Here is a 15,563-nt window from a genome sequence, read left to right on the forward strand (position 1 = left end):
GTGGCTCTTTTTGTTGTTGTTGTTGTTGCTGTTCAAACAAAATGCAAAATTTTGTGTTAAATAGACTTTCTTCAGTTGGCCGTTAGTGTTTTTGTTGTTTTGGTTTTATTTTTATTCTTCTATAGCAGAAAAACATCACGTTTGTTTTAAAAATGCAAGAGGCGTTCTGCCCAAATTACCCACGGCAACACGTAAATTAATAAACAAAAACAAGCACAAACTGCAGACATACATACACAAACACACCTTCAGAGGGAAGAGCGATGGTGGTGATGAAGATAATGACGACGCCACATAGCCATCAACTTGGGAATTGACTAGAACCAAAGAAAATCGAGAAGCGGAAAAGGCATAAGCATGGGGATTTTCTTTTCTTTTTTTAATTCACCCACCCATCATCAGTTTATGCCGGCCTTCTTTTTGAGTGTCCCTTCTCTCCCGCTCTCCTCCTGCTTTAGAACAAAAACAAATACAAAAAGAATATCATTCAAATTTCAATCAATTTCACATTGACATAAAATTGTGTACGAAGGTGGTTCCAATTTATCCCTACAGCGGGCACCACCAACACCACCATAGCTACAATTAGTCATACGGCTATTTTGCTTTACCGCAAGACAGACATACGGATGGACGGACGGATGAACAGCCCACAGCAGACAGCAGAGCTATTTAAGAAATTTATTAGGTCTTTTCGTTGCGCTCTCTTTCTTGATATTGGCCGACTGTCTAGGATGAAAGTCTTAAGAGATACAAAATTTCTTCTTAAATGCCATAAAATAAAATCACCAATAAATCTTGAGGCAAACCAAAAATTAACAATAAAACAGTTAAAATGTGCCCCATCAACACACTTGTTGTTGGCGTTGAGTTATTGAGCAAAGCCATTAAAAATCAGCCAACAAAAAACTCTGAATGCAAAACAGCAACAAAATCAGCTAACAATAACAAAAAACACAGTAAAGGTAAATCGAGAAGAAACCGGAACCCCCAAACACGTTGAGCATGCCGCCGCACCACACACACTCAGCGAAACCATGTTATGTTAAAAGCGGCGGGAAACAATCAAACCGATATGCCATAGTGGATAGCGTTGTGGTTAGCAGAAAGACAGACAGACAATTCAAAAAAAGTCAATCATTTTTATGAATGAATTGAATTGGAATTGATCTTGACACCAACATTGGCGGCTGTTTCCCATTCCCATTTGGGGCTCTATTTGGCCTTTGAACATTTTTTTGCTCTCTCGCTCTCACCTTCACTCTCTTTATCTGATCATTGGCTGATCAACAACGGAAAAAGACATTTGCCATCTTTTGTCGGCGGTGGCTTTTTTCTGGTCATTTGCAAAAATGTATTTCAAGTTTAAATTACAATCCATAAAATATTGTCATTGGTACATACCTAGTCTCATTTCTTCAAAACCACAACAATGTGTCGCATCGTCGTCGTCGTCTGTCTTTGACAGTTTTAGCCGCCCCACCACATGCAACAGAAATGCGAGAAAGAAAACCACAACAGAATTAAGTTAAAAAAAAACATAAACTGACGTCATGCCGAATTGAGGGTGTTTGTCGCTGGTTGGTCATTACGAATTTCGTATGTGTCATATTCATACCGGTGAAAAAGGGGTACTACTCATACAAGACAAAATAACAAAAACAAAAACCAAAAAGAAACAGAGACACCTATAGACAGTTAATTCAGACTCTAGTTGTTGACTGGCTGGCTTTATGTTGTTGTTGGTTATGTTTTACAAACAACAAACAGAACCAAGAAACAAATTACGGTAGTACGGTTATCTTTTGGTCTTAGCAAATAATGACTAATTTCCTAAACAACATCACCAGCAGCAGCAGCAACAGCCCACTTAAAAATGTGTCTTTATAAGAGAGCGGCACATAACTGTCGTATTGTTATTAGATTTAGCCATAATAAAAGTGTTTCAATTCGAACAAGGGAAATGAAGTTTGAAAATTGTGTATGAGAAAAAATGAAAAACTCGCTTATAGCCAAAAACGCCTGGTATTAAAATTCCTTCTAAGAATTCCTGCATTAATCATGAGACGTCGATGACATATATTGACTCATGAGCGACCTACCTGTAAATAGGAAGAAATCGGAGAGAAGACTAAGACCACCTGTTAGGTAAGGCTCGAGGGTACGCGACTAGCTATTTCGGATGCTAGCAGCTTCAATAGGACAACTTAGGTTCATTGTTGTGATCGCCCTAGAAAAAGGTAGAATAGAAAAAAGTGATGGGGAAACGTAGATAAAGATTCCCCTCATTAGGGCGAAGCAAAACCCGGCCCTACATAACTTCAGAATGGCAAGAGGACTCAATGCCTGTAAGGAAACTAGGCAAGAAAAAATTTGTTCACCCATTAGTCTTTGTCTTCTCCTTTGGAATTGCTGGCAGCCATCGCGTCGTCAACGACCTGACGTAACTATGATCAATCAGTATACAGAAATTAAACAGAGCTTTCGTCACTCTGCAAGCCACAGCACCAACCCACACCTTATTGTAGTAAAAATCGTCCATTTAGGGAAAACTACGCCCAAATTGTCATCACGGGAGGACTACCCTGGTTAATAATCCGTCGTGCCGCATAAACCAAGCCGCCATTCCGCATCAGCAAAACAGCAGAATGCCCAAAGATAAATTGTCGTTGCCACACACCAAACATATAGGTGCAAAGATCGATTATGACATTCAGCTCCTCTCTCAGGGAACTACTTCTTGCCTTCCCATTAGCAAAGGCACGGTATTCTTCAGAGTCCGATGCCACATCAGACATATGTAGGTAAGAATCGGCTGAGCAACCGCCTTAAACATACAGTGTGCCGTTCATGGCTAAGACCCCAACTCATTGCTATCGAGTTGCAACGGGAATAAAGCGCAATTAGTCCCTTTAATACCTTCCTTCCCCACAGTTGGGGAGCTACATTTTGCCTTAGAACCATCCTAAATATCCCGTGAGCCGTCCACAGCTTAAGATCCAACTCCTTTTTATCCGGCTGTGATAGGCGTTTAACGTTTTCAGTCCCCTTTTACCCCTTTCCCGACGTTCCATCTACACCTTTGACTCTGATCAAGAATCACGCCCAGCTACTTGGCCTCCGGAGACAGCTGCAGCTCAACCTCACCCAGCTTCTACTAAGAATTGGGTGCACAATTAAAAATTTGGCGTGCGGTGCCGAGTTACAATCGGGACACACATCCGCCATCAATCCTAGCTCTGTAGGATTTTTTTTTGAAACATAAATATATTTCATAAATTATTAGTGCCTCCGCGCCGATTGGCATTGAAGTGACTGCATCTGCAGGAAAGCCATTTCTGACTTTCTAATCAAGGCAAGCACCAGATTTCGGTCTCCAGTGCAAAGCAGAAGTCTTTGAGCTTCAAAACTACAAGTTATGCGGTCTGATAATGACATTATGTGCCCAGAGGCAGATAAAATTGTCGGTAATCCATTGGCAACCCCCTGTTTAGGGCGGAAAGGAATTTTCTAAAACCATGGGGGTTAAGACTCTTCCAAGTATGACTTGCCAAACATGGCATAAACGGGGAAACAGTCAGCAAAAACAGCTTAATCACCACATTGGGCAAGGGAAATACGAAATGCTTTAAATCACACGCAGCGCCTCATACTCTTTGTGGGAGTAGACAAAAATCTAATACAAAACAAATGAAATTGAAATGTTATGAAATACGTGACCTAGCAAAGGGGGTAGAAAGGAGGTGGAAACTAAAGAAAAAAAAAACACAGCCCACATGAAAAATTGCCAAATCAAACTTAGAGAAAAGGAGCTAGGAATCAAGATACCAAAGTTATAGCACCCCCTCAAGGCAAACTGCAAGAATTAGGAATGAAAAAGAAAAATCTATGGGGGTCAAAACTTGTCACTGTCCAAGCAAATACTACTGCAAATATTCAACGCCCTCTTAGGGGGAGAAACTAAAAGCCAAGCCACCAATCATAATTACATGATAATTCCATTAACTGGGCCAGCTCTACTAGTAAATAGAAGCGAAGGCAGGGAACTTCATATATGATAAATATCTCAATCCTTGAACTGTAGGTGAACATAGTCACAGCACATACACACTGTGTATACCATTGGATGTGTTTATATAAGCCAAAGGTGCCACTATTGCTGGAGTTTTATATTTTTATAGCCAACTTTGAATTGCCATTTCAAATGAAAATTGAACTTTTAGCCTCATTTTTCTGGCACCATTACACCACCATTCAACTATTTGCTCAGCTTCTTCTCCCATGTAAACATGTGAGTAAGAGAGTGAATGCTCCCAATGTCTTGCAAATTTGGCAAGCATTTGTATGGGCTGTTTCCTTTTTTTCCCCATCTCTTCATGTTTCCTTCACCAATATAATGGTTGTCGCCATTCTCAGATTAAACTCCACAGGAAATGAATTTTCACATATGTGGAGACAGGGAGAAGGAGGAATAAGAAACCAAAAAAGAGAACCTTAATTGCTAAAACGCAGTTATTCGCTTCCCATCTTCATCGGCTGCGTTTATCGCAGTTTGTTAACTAGAGATTTGTAAAGCTAAGATTGTCGCCAAACTCAATTTGTCTTCTACATACTTACTCATTGTTTGTTGTTGGCCTATAACAATATATGTATGCTCTCAGCAGTAGGCCATTATTGCACTGTTTTACATTAAACGAATTAAGGGTATTTTCCTCAACTCTCCAATTTATGTTTGTGCCTGTGTGTGTGTGTGTGGCAACAAATTCGTTTGAATTCTTTTTTTTTTCGTTCATTCGTTGATAGGCGAATAGAAGTGTATTCGACAGTTTGACAGTTCACATGGTTACCGTGAGCGACCCATTAAGGAAGCCGGGGGTTCCTCGAAAGGCATACACACGCCGCAGCCGACACCGCCGCCACTCTCAAATATACCTACTACAATACATGGGTTTCATAACTTTTCGGCATGTTTCAGGTTGTTGTTGTTTTCGTTTCAGCAGGGTTTCCATAAATATTTGTTGTTTATGTACCAATTTTTTCTTGGTTACAACAACAAAAGTTGTTGCAATGAATGTTCTTTTCGTTACATATTTAGGTTGTTTTCTTTCTGTGGTGTTGCTGTTTTTTTTTTTATTTTGGGAAACAACGACAAATGCACTTTCCTGTTGTTTATCTATTTAGCAAAATCTATGCAGTGGTTCTTCATGGTTACCTTTTATGGCCGTTGATGTTGACGATGGTGATAGCAGGGGCAGTGCAGTGTCATTGCTGATGGTGCTGACTACCAGTGGTGGTAGTGGTATTTGCTTAGCTGATCTTTTTGGGTCTGTCCATGTTTTGTTTTAAGACCAACATTTATTTACCTGTTTCTTGTAATTGTTGTTGTCATTTCCATTGAGCATGTGAATTTTTGCTCTTCCTTGTTGTCTGTGGCTATGTATTTTTTTTCACTGGTGTTTGGTAAGCACCGGAAAATGCGCCAAAATTTCCATTTTTTTTTTGTTTTCAAACACCATTCACTTGTGTTTTTTTCTAGGTGTATGGTTTCTGTTTCTTTGCCTATGTGTGTGAGTGTGGGTGTGTATGCGAATAAATGCGTTACATTTCGTTGTGGGAAACAGGAAGTTGGCACGAAGTCGAAAGGGATTTTGGTCTTCTGGGAAGCCAGTGATCGAAAAGGACAATTCCAGTAAGATAAAAGATTTGAGGGATATATTTTGGACAAGTATCTTTTGGCGTAGAAAAGTTAACATTTTAAAAGAGAAATGAATGCTATACGAGGGCTGGTATATAAATTTCCAGCCTAGTGCAATTTTTTATCATAATAAATGGTTTCAATGTTTTTCAAAGTATCCTCCAGCATAATTTATAGACTTTTGCATGTCCTCAAACCAATTGTCGAAGCACTTTTTCCACTCCGATTGAGACACCTATAAAATATGGTTATTGAACGCTTTAACAGCATTTTCCTGCGCCGAAAATCATTGGCCACGCATTTTAATAGTATTATGCGGCATCAAAAAAAAGACGTCATTGGATGCCAAGTCAGGCCTGTACGGCGGATGACACATCAATTCGACGCTTTGGCCGGTCAAACAGGCGCTAATTCGCATTGTCATTGTTAACAATGATTCGTCTCCTCTTGTTCGTTTTTCTCCCAAGACCTCAGAAAATCAAATTATGATGTATCACTCAGAGTTGACCGTCCTATGTTGCTCAAGTGGAACAGTCGCCATATGACCAGTTTTGCCAAAGAAACAGGTGACCATTTATTTCGAAGTGCTCCTTCCACAAAGAACTTTCGTTGTATTTTGCTCAATTTCGAAGGTCGATTGTTGTTTTGTTTCGGACTCATACGCATCGATCCACAATTCGTCACCTGTGACTGTCTTATAAACATATCTTGCAGCACCGCGACCGTATTTTTCGTCATTTCTTCGCATTTTTGTGCAGGAAGAACCAATCCTTTGTACGGCAAGGTGTATACACAATATCAAATGTATGCTGGTGGAAGAATGGCATTATAAGATCACGAATGGCATCATTGTTCTCTGGTACAAAGGCCGTTTTTGTACGATATTCATAGAATTCGACTTTGAGCGAGCGTCGGTCACGACTGTATTCGTTAATCCCGTTTTCATAGTACTTTACGATGATGCTTCCCCACCATACAAAGGTTTAGTACTCTTATTTAAAGGCACCAATAACTCGCCTTCTCATATTGAGCATCATAGGCACTCAGTATTTGTGCAATAGCCGGTGCCTCTCCCTGAAACTCTCCTTATCCCATGGCAGCTCGTTGTATGTACCGGATTGACCCGATGAATTCCTTCATCGGCAAGGGTTGCCGCCTCAGTGTACCACACACTGCTACTACAACAACAACAACTGAGATTCTCCACTCGATACCGCTGATTGTCCGCGACTGCAAATACAGCTACTATGGAGCATTTCACTATCCGCAACCTTTGAAAGCGCCCAGTAGCTCGCAGCTAGGCTTCTCGTAACAGCAATGAACACATCACAGATCGGAACTCAATGTTACAGCCTGTGCTATCCCGTGCCGATAGGATCTACTACGGTAAACTCAAGGAGACCCAAAGTCCCCCTGCGGCAAATCCAAAATCCTCCTCATACGACATCTTAGAAGAGAAAATCCGGCTCGTAGAGAGAAGTCAACTATCCCGGAAGACCTGGAGACATCCCGGTACGGGATAACTGTGATCACCACACAGGCTGGAACATTGAGGTCCGATCGCTGTAGTGTTCAATGCTGTCACCATAAGCTTAGCTGCGGGCAACCGGGCGCATCCACAGTTTGCGGATAGTGGAATGCTCCATACGGAGAAGCTAAAACTATAGATGCGGACAATCAGTGGTAGCGAGTGGAATTCCTCAGTAACTTATTGGCGCCTACAAATAGCCAATGGCTATCGTTCCCGAGGCGATCGGTCGTGTGGACCAAAGCGAGCTTAACGAGGATCGCCGTCTTGACGTGCGAATATGGCCTCAACAGCCACCACCTATCAAAAGTGCATTTCTTTCAAATCCAGTACAAGTTGGATCACATCACGGGTGTAACCTTCTGCTCACCAACTCTAGAATCTTCCTTGGATGTATGTTAAATGAGGAAATCAGTTATTTTAAAGATCACACCCTTGTCCCGTACCTACAATTTTATACGCTGGCTGAAGTCTAGATTCTTTGCCAACTCACAGGAACTTTAGCTATCGCATTAAAAACTTTGCGCATGTATGGACAGTGTCTGACATTGACGTTGCAACAGTTTATAGGCTGCAACCAATACCCAATTTAACCCAAAATAGTTCAACGCTGGTGGATCGCTGTGATTGCAAACCCTGGGCTATCTTGTGTTTGTCTTATTAAAATTATAATTCACTTATTCCATTGGATATATTCCTATCCCCAACACTGGAGGACTTGGACTGATGACTTGCATGTTTTTCCAATCCCTGAAATTTGTGGCTGTCATATTGATAACTACGCCAGTAATTTCGTTTTAGTCCATGTTCTATCGATATAAGTTCCTCCTGTTCTTTGAATATTTTTCTGTTGCCACCTCAATGGAACTTACCTCTTGGACGCGTAATTTGAACTCAATAGTACCATTAGCTATTCCCCTTTGTTGGCAAGTAAATACTCATATCTAACAGAATGACAACTGTATCAAGATTAACATTGTTAGACTTGTCTGCTGATCGAGAAGTTCTATTTGAGTATCATTCTATCTTTTATTCCTGATCGTCAATATTCCTCTTAAACTATCAGGATAGCTGAAGCATATTCAAAAACGTGGTTTTTTGAGCTTAAAAAAGTTAAAGATATTCGAGTACGTATTTAGATGTTCCTCAGAAGACCTGAAATTACACACTGATCTAGTTCAACAGTCGCCTTTGCGCCGCATTTCCTGGTGAAATGTTCTTGAAGCCACAGATGTTCAATACTAAAGATGTGCTTTCCGACTCTTTTTAAATGCGCTAGGTGCATAGATTAGAAATAAACGAAGAAAATTGAGAGAAGAGAGAATTTTGAGAGTACTGTGAATGAACTCTGAAAGGGATTTAGCAAATTTTCAATCGATTATGGTAATTTTTTGTTGGAGATTTCGTTCCCTTACCCAAAATCCCCTGTTTTCAAAGCAAGTGCCCCTTATGGTGAATAATAGGAAAAGTTTGGCGCTGATTTTAGCACTTCCAAAATCCACACCACCTATGATAAAATTTGGTATATGATGAAATGGCGCCCCCAAAAAGTACTCTATGTGTCTAAGGTCGCATTTTCCAAGTTTAGCCAGAATATAATATATGTCTGCTGGAGTGTGAACGTAGAAGTTGTTCGCTGGTATGAGATGTCATGATAACCTAATCAGTTATATTATAAGAAATAATAGGTACTTAAATGCGAAATACCTAAGCAATATTATGAAATGGCAACATTCCAATTTCCAGATAAGACATGGTGTTTGCTAGTTTCAAGACATACCTGTCAATTGCGATAAAAATTGTCTTAGAAAAATCGACGAAAAATTCTTTAATGGGGTTTTTGAAACAGTATGTATTGGGAGAAGTGTAAGGTTTTTGCATAATATTATTTTTGGGACATATATTCTATTTGAATGTATGTACATATGTCATAGCAATGGAGGCCATCGTAGCATAGAGGTTAGCATGGCCGTCTTTAACGCCAAATGACTAGGCAGGGATGCTAGGCATTTGGTGCTTTTCGCACAAAATTTAGTGCTTTTTAGGCAATCAAAACGCCGAAAAGGTACCACCTAGTGCTAGGTCCAAAAAAAGGCACTAAGTGGACGCTTTTCGAATTTTTAGTTAGTTTTTTTGACCCTTCTTGTAAATTTAGGTTTTTGCTGTAGCTTTTTATCACAAGAGCTAGTACTAGAATATTTCATTTAACAGACATTCCTTGAAGGAATAGGAGATACATCCCTCATATTAATTAAAGTTTTAGCCCAATGATCAGGGAACAATCTTTGCTGAGTACGAACGGCGTGCTGCACATAACGGCACATTCTTCATAGAAAAGTCCTAAGGGCTAAATACATCACCAATGAGAGGAAAATTACTACTAAATGAAGAGAAAACCATGGCAGCCAGTTGTACGTAACGGATTGACCCGGTGGAGTCTTTTAACAATAAGACCAACAACAAAACCACTGCAACCCGATTTACCCGAAGGAGTTCTTCATCGCCAAGGGCAGCCACCTCAGTGTCTGCCGCCACTGCTACAACAACAAAACCACTATTGAATACTTTTCTAAGGTTCTACTTGGGATTTGAACTAAACGTCCTGACAGGTCAATCAAATAATCAGCTGGACGAACAAAGCGAAACCATTCGTTGGCAACACCCCTTTACTTTTCATCAAATCTTGGATTTTTGATTTATTTCAAGAACAATTCTATTGCTAAGCCACGTTTTTTCATTAGAATTATACACCTATTAGCAAAGTTTTCATAAAACAAAGTTAGTGCTTCTTTTATTTATTTTTTTTAATTGTTTATTATGCAAATATAAGCCACAAGTGGCCGATTTTGCAAATTTTGCCCATGAACATTCCACTAAGGAACAGGGGCAAACTTCTCACATATCAATGAGTGCAGTCCGATTCAAGTTTAAGCTCAATGATAAGGGGCCTTCCTTTTATAGCCGAGTCCGAACGGCGTGCCGCAGTGCGACACCTCTTTGGACAGAAGTTTTACATGGCATAGTACCTCACAAATGTTCAAGTGGCCGATTAACAATTACAATTCATTCAGCATGTACCTTTTTTTACACTTTTTACAACTTTTTTATGTTTTTTGTAGGTAAATTGTTGGCGTCACTGTGCCTTGGTTCGAATTATGGTGAGAACACAAGAAAAAATTTTTCGGCGATTATCCTCTTCTAATGCTGGCGAAATTTTGAGGTACTTTTGAGGTGCCACATTGGGGCATGCCGTTTAGACTTGTCTATAAAAAAAGAGATACCTTATCATTGATCTTAAAACTTGCATCGGATGGCACTAATTGATCTGTGAGAAGTATCCCCTGTTCCTTAATGGAATATCCATGGGCAAATTTGCATGGCATAGTAAATGTTTCCTTCATTCATATCCAAACCTTAAAAACTGAGTTCATAGTCATTGCGTCAGTAGAAAGGCATACAAAAATTTAAAGAATTGTTGATTTTCTCGAGAAACTGGGTTTCAAATTCTGTAAAGGAATATCATCTAACCGATTGATGGTATCACTAAAACTTACCTATTTGTGCTGTACTGTGATAAGTTTTGTTGGTTAATCCTTTTCTGTGTATTTTTGATGTTTTGTTGTTTTATCTTTAATCCAATTGTGGAAGAAGACACACAGCTGATGGTAAGAAATGCCAACAAAATGTTTAAGTTTTTGAAAAATTGAAGTGATTACACTAAAGAGCCCCTAAGTGGCACCTGCTTTTAGTAGTTATAAGACAATTATAACAGGGCAGCACAGCAAATAAATACACGATGATGACTGCAAGGTGACCGGCTTTTTGGCACAATCCACCACCAACATATAGGTATATGAAAGAGATTTACGCGAAGTTTAACGTTTTTAGCTATTGGCTCCGTTGTTATCGATAGCCACACAAATATTTTCGATTATAACACCATTCTTTTTTTCGTGTATATTAATTCTTTTTTATATTTCCTATTCTATTGTCAATTGAAGGAAACAAAAAAAAAAACATTTAAAAAATCCAGGTATAAATGTTTACACTCTTACGCCCTCTCTCTCTCTCTAGCTCATTCACTCTTTTTCGCTTACACACGCGTTAATCTCACAAGTTTTTTTTCTTGTTGTACTACTGCTACACACAACAGGGTGAGAGCATAATAATTTTTTTTGTGTACGAATGTGTGCGTGTAGAAATATGTGTGGTAAATAGGTAAATATGAAGAAACAACGTCAAATTTTATTTTAATTTTCTATTAGATTTCCAATTTATTTAAACGATATTTTCGTAATTCCAGCTTCTTCATTGGGTTTGTGACATTGTAATCCATGAATTTTTCTTTGCATTCACACTGGCACTTGTTTTTTTGTTAATTTCCAATTTTTTCTCTTTCTTCTTTCGTAATTTTTCGTCGTTTATGGTAGATTTCTACACATTCTTATTTCTATATCTCTACCGTTTCTTAACACACAGGCACTTAATTCAACCGAAAAATAATTGTTTGGGGCTTTCTACAACGTTTCAATAGTTTTGCTTTATAATTTATTACAAAAATTTTTAGATTATTGTATTCGTATTTCTTTTTTTATGCCGCGTCGTCGTTGCACACCTAATTCCGCACTTCATTCAACCGTTTTCCGCACTTGATACTACAACGTTTAATAGTTTAAACGTCGTTGTTAATAGTAGTTAACAAAAAAAATTTTTTGCGCGGAGGTTGCTTGTTTTACGAGATGATGTTTACGAATGAATTCGTTCGTTGAGGAACCAATAATTACGACGAAGACCATATTTATGTATGGATGTGTGATGTTCACTACGGTGCGACTGGGACAACCGGTTATGGTTTCACTCTCTCTCCCTCTAACGAAAGTGGTGCGAAGCAACGGCCCATTCATACAAATGTCATGGGAGGCAAACGCCGATCATTCCGGAGTGTCAAATCCGCAAAATGTTATAAAATGTCATGCAAATCACTTAAGCTGCAATTAGACGATAAGGCATGTCATATGAGCTGTCACTTTCTGCATTCATAAAACATGTCGTATGCACGTCATATACGAATAGAAGTTCTCTAATTGGCATGTATTCTCATATGTACTAATCTTTTTGTATAGATATGTGTCAACAGGTATATTCGATTAAATAAAAGCTCGATTTAATCGAAAAAGGCATATTCATTCCGATGTCCATTTGTCATATAAAATTTTTAGTACGTACCACGCGATGTGTACAACTTTCAGAGTTGCTATTTTTGACATTACATGGGACATGTCTAATCGTGTAATGGTAGCTTTAAGACTATTACACGGTATGTAGGTATCTTATGACATGTCAAATTTAGCACATGTCGTGTGATACAAATGAAACTAACATATGAAGGCAGGATTCACTGAATCCTGATATGAAGGTCAATTTTCAAAATAGCATATGTAACTTTTTGATTGCGAGCGTGCTTTATTCCGTCTGACAAAACATAAAGAAATCAGCTGTTTTTGTTGTCAGTCGAATGAAAGCAATCTCAAATTAAATTGTTTAATTTGAGGCCGCAATAAATGTGATATAAGTACAACATACCAACGTACCCAGGATTCACTGAATAAGGTTAAGCCAAGCGATCAGCCGATATACTTTTTTTTTAATATTTGACAGTACTTGGCATTGAGGATGCCAACTTGTTCTCTTTTTACATTCATTCTTTGTTTACATTTTCTCCTATATGATGACATTTTCAATCGTCAGATTTGACATCCTTAATGATGTTTATGGGGCCTATCCACTTTATGTTTTTACATGTGACCTAACCTTCTATTAGTGAATCCTGCAACGTACCAATGCTGATGAGTAATTGTAACCAAATTCCGAAACGCGTCTCATAGTGGTTGGTGTGTGTTGCGATTTCTAGCTTTCTTTATCCGTTTGCAAAGAAAATCTCCGAACATTAAGCTCGTCTCGAAAGAGAAACAAACAAAGATTTATGTTTTAACCACTTTTTTCACAACTTGAACAATTTTTACTCATAAAACATAAAATTTGCTCACACGTTTAGGCTATTTCATATGAAAATAACATACAGATGCGATAGCAAAAATGATGAATTATATAAAGGCCAAAGAGGTTACAAAGAAGAAGAGAGATTTTGTGCTTCTTCTCAAAAATATCATAAAAAAGCCACCGATAAATACCATGCATATTGCATACGGGATGCAACATTTTGAGGTTTTCTTTGTTCTGCTCAGGGCATTGTTCAAGCATTTTTTTTTCGCGTTTCGTGAAGTCAATGTTTTCAATCGCTTAGTAAAAAACTAATAAAATGTGATTTGTTTAATATATATTGCATAAAAAAATTAAAGAAAGTGATTAAATTCAGGGAACTTCGAAGTTACCTTGAATTTAATCACTTTTTAATTGTTAAGATCATGAAATAAAAATAACTGGTCTTCCCGAGTGAAAAATAATTAGTGACTGTGCTTAATTGTTAAAAAAAATATATATAATTTTGTTCAAAAAATATGATTAAATCCAATGCACCTCGACTATTAGACGTAGTTCTTGGATTTATTCATTTGGTTTATTATAAAGAGTTTAAAAAGTGTTTAAGTGTTAAAAAATTAGTGTTTACGTGGCCTTGTCATGTGGCTGTGGAAAAAAAAGTGCAACTCAAGATTTGGAGTGTTATTATAGTGCTCCAAAGAAAGGATTTAGTTAACAACCCAATTTCATGCGTATATTGCATTTTATTTAAATATTCGGTATCGCATGAAATTGTGTGCTTAACTAAATTTGACTACAATTATTGGCCAATTAGTCATGGAAAATTGGCTTTAATCTGCCAAGTGTTCAATCGTGGGATGGATCCGTTCTGTGATGACAAAATATTTAGGAAAACTCTGTGAGCTTGATTATCGGTTTTTTGGCGCGCCTTCAGGGAAAAAGGGCGCAAAATTAAAGCATTTTCCAAAAAAAAAAAAATACTTTAGGAAAGCTCTATGAGCTTGATTATCGGTTTTTGGCGCGCTGTCAGGGAAAAAGGCGCAAAATTAAAGCATTTTCCATAGTGATAAAAAAAATACGAAGTACGTTTTATGTGGCCGTGAACAACAATTGGGCGTATCGGACGTCCACTTTGTTGCATTCCCTGCGGATGCGATAGATGCGTGGTGCGTGAATCTACGTATTGAGCGCAATGTAATAAATGTAATAAAAAGTGGCACGCGTATTTGTTGTCGCCACTTTGAGCCTGACTGCTTCATAAAGCGGTGGCTCCGTAAGGACGCACTACCAACTTTAAATCTTGGTAAGCACCAAGAATATAAGCAAATTTGCATTTACAATAACATTACTTGTCGTACTCGCCGTGATTCCCTCTCTTCCAAAGCAAGACCTAAAATATCTCCATATTGCAACGTTCGCATTTGCAATATAACTGCTAGCAGTAAAGGAAAATATTTTTGAAAAATATTCATTACGCAAATATTTATTGTGTTCAGGCTTTTTCCTGAACCCTCAGGCCTTTCCTTTTGACAAACGTCAAAATTTGTCAATGTTAAAAAAAATTTTCGGTTTGCACAGCAGTGTAAAAAACAACCCTCTACGCCAATTGCCAAGATTCACTGAATAAGGTTAAGCCAAGCGATCAGCCGACATAAAATTTTTTGAACTTTTGGTAGTACATGGCATTGAGGATGTCAACTTGTTCTCTTTTTACATTCATTCTTTGTTTACGTTTTCGCCTATTTGATGCCATTTTCAATCGGCAGATTTGACATCCTCACTTGGCCTAACCACTTTATGTTTTCGCAAGTGATCTAACCTTCTATTAGTGAATCCTGGGAGATTGCTATTATTCGAAATTGAAAATTGTGACAAATATTTAAAATAACATGTGAATACAAAAAGTGGCATGTCATATAACAACTACATGCCGTGTAATAGCAGCTTTAGCATAAGGGCATGATAAAGAGAGAGAGAAAGTACATCTTCTGTTCTGTTCTCCCTGTCGCACCGTAGTGAACGGATTCCTTTATCCACTTCATTCGTAAACAACAAGCTCCTTATGTGTTCACTCAAAAAACAACGTCGGTGGTTCGATAACTATCACAAAAAATTTCGCGGAGGCTGCTTCTTTTACGAGATGATGTTTACGAATAAATTCGTTTGTTGAGGAACCAGCTAACCTTATGTATGTAAGTTATTCTTCACTATGATGCGACAGGGACAAGGGAGCCTGGACTAGCTTTCTCTCTCTCTCCCTCTAACGAAAGTAGTGGAAAGCAACGGCCCGTTGGTTTCTTCATTCACAGGAACTATTAGCTCTCAGATATCACCATGATT

The 15,563-nt window shown here is 38.4% G+C and overlaps 1 protein-coding gene across 1 annotated transcript in view; it reads right to left on the reverse strand.

Moving 5' to 3' along the window:
• LOC106080950 (protein Star) overlaps positions 1-11,963 on the reverse strand; it is a 107,332-nt gene extending 95,369 nt beyond the window's left edge. The window contains exon 1 of the mRNA XM_013242577.2: positions 10,778-11,963. The gene's annotated coding sequence lies outside the window, so the exon portion shown is untranslated. The remainder of the gene's footprint in view (positions 1-10,777) is intronic.
• Positions 11,964-15,563: the final 3,600 nt, after the last annotated feature.

This window comes from Stomoxys calcitrans, chromosome 3 (genome assembly GCF_963082655.1).
Source record: "Stomoxys calcitrans chromosome 3, idStoCalc2.1, whole genome shotgun sequence".
Taxonomy (NCBI): Eukaryota; Metazoa; Arthropoda; class Insecta; order Diptera; family Muscidae; genus Stomoxys; species Stomoxys calcitrans.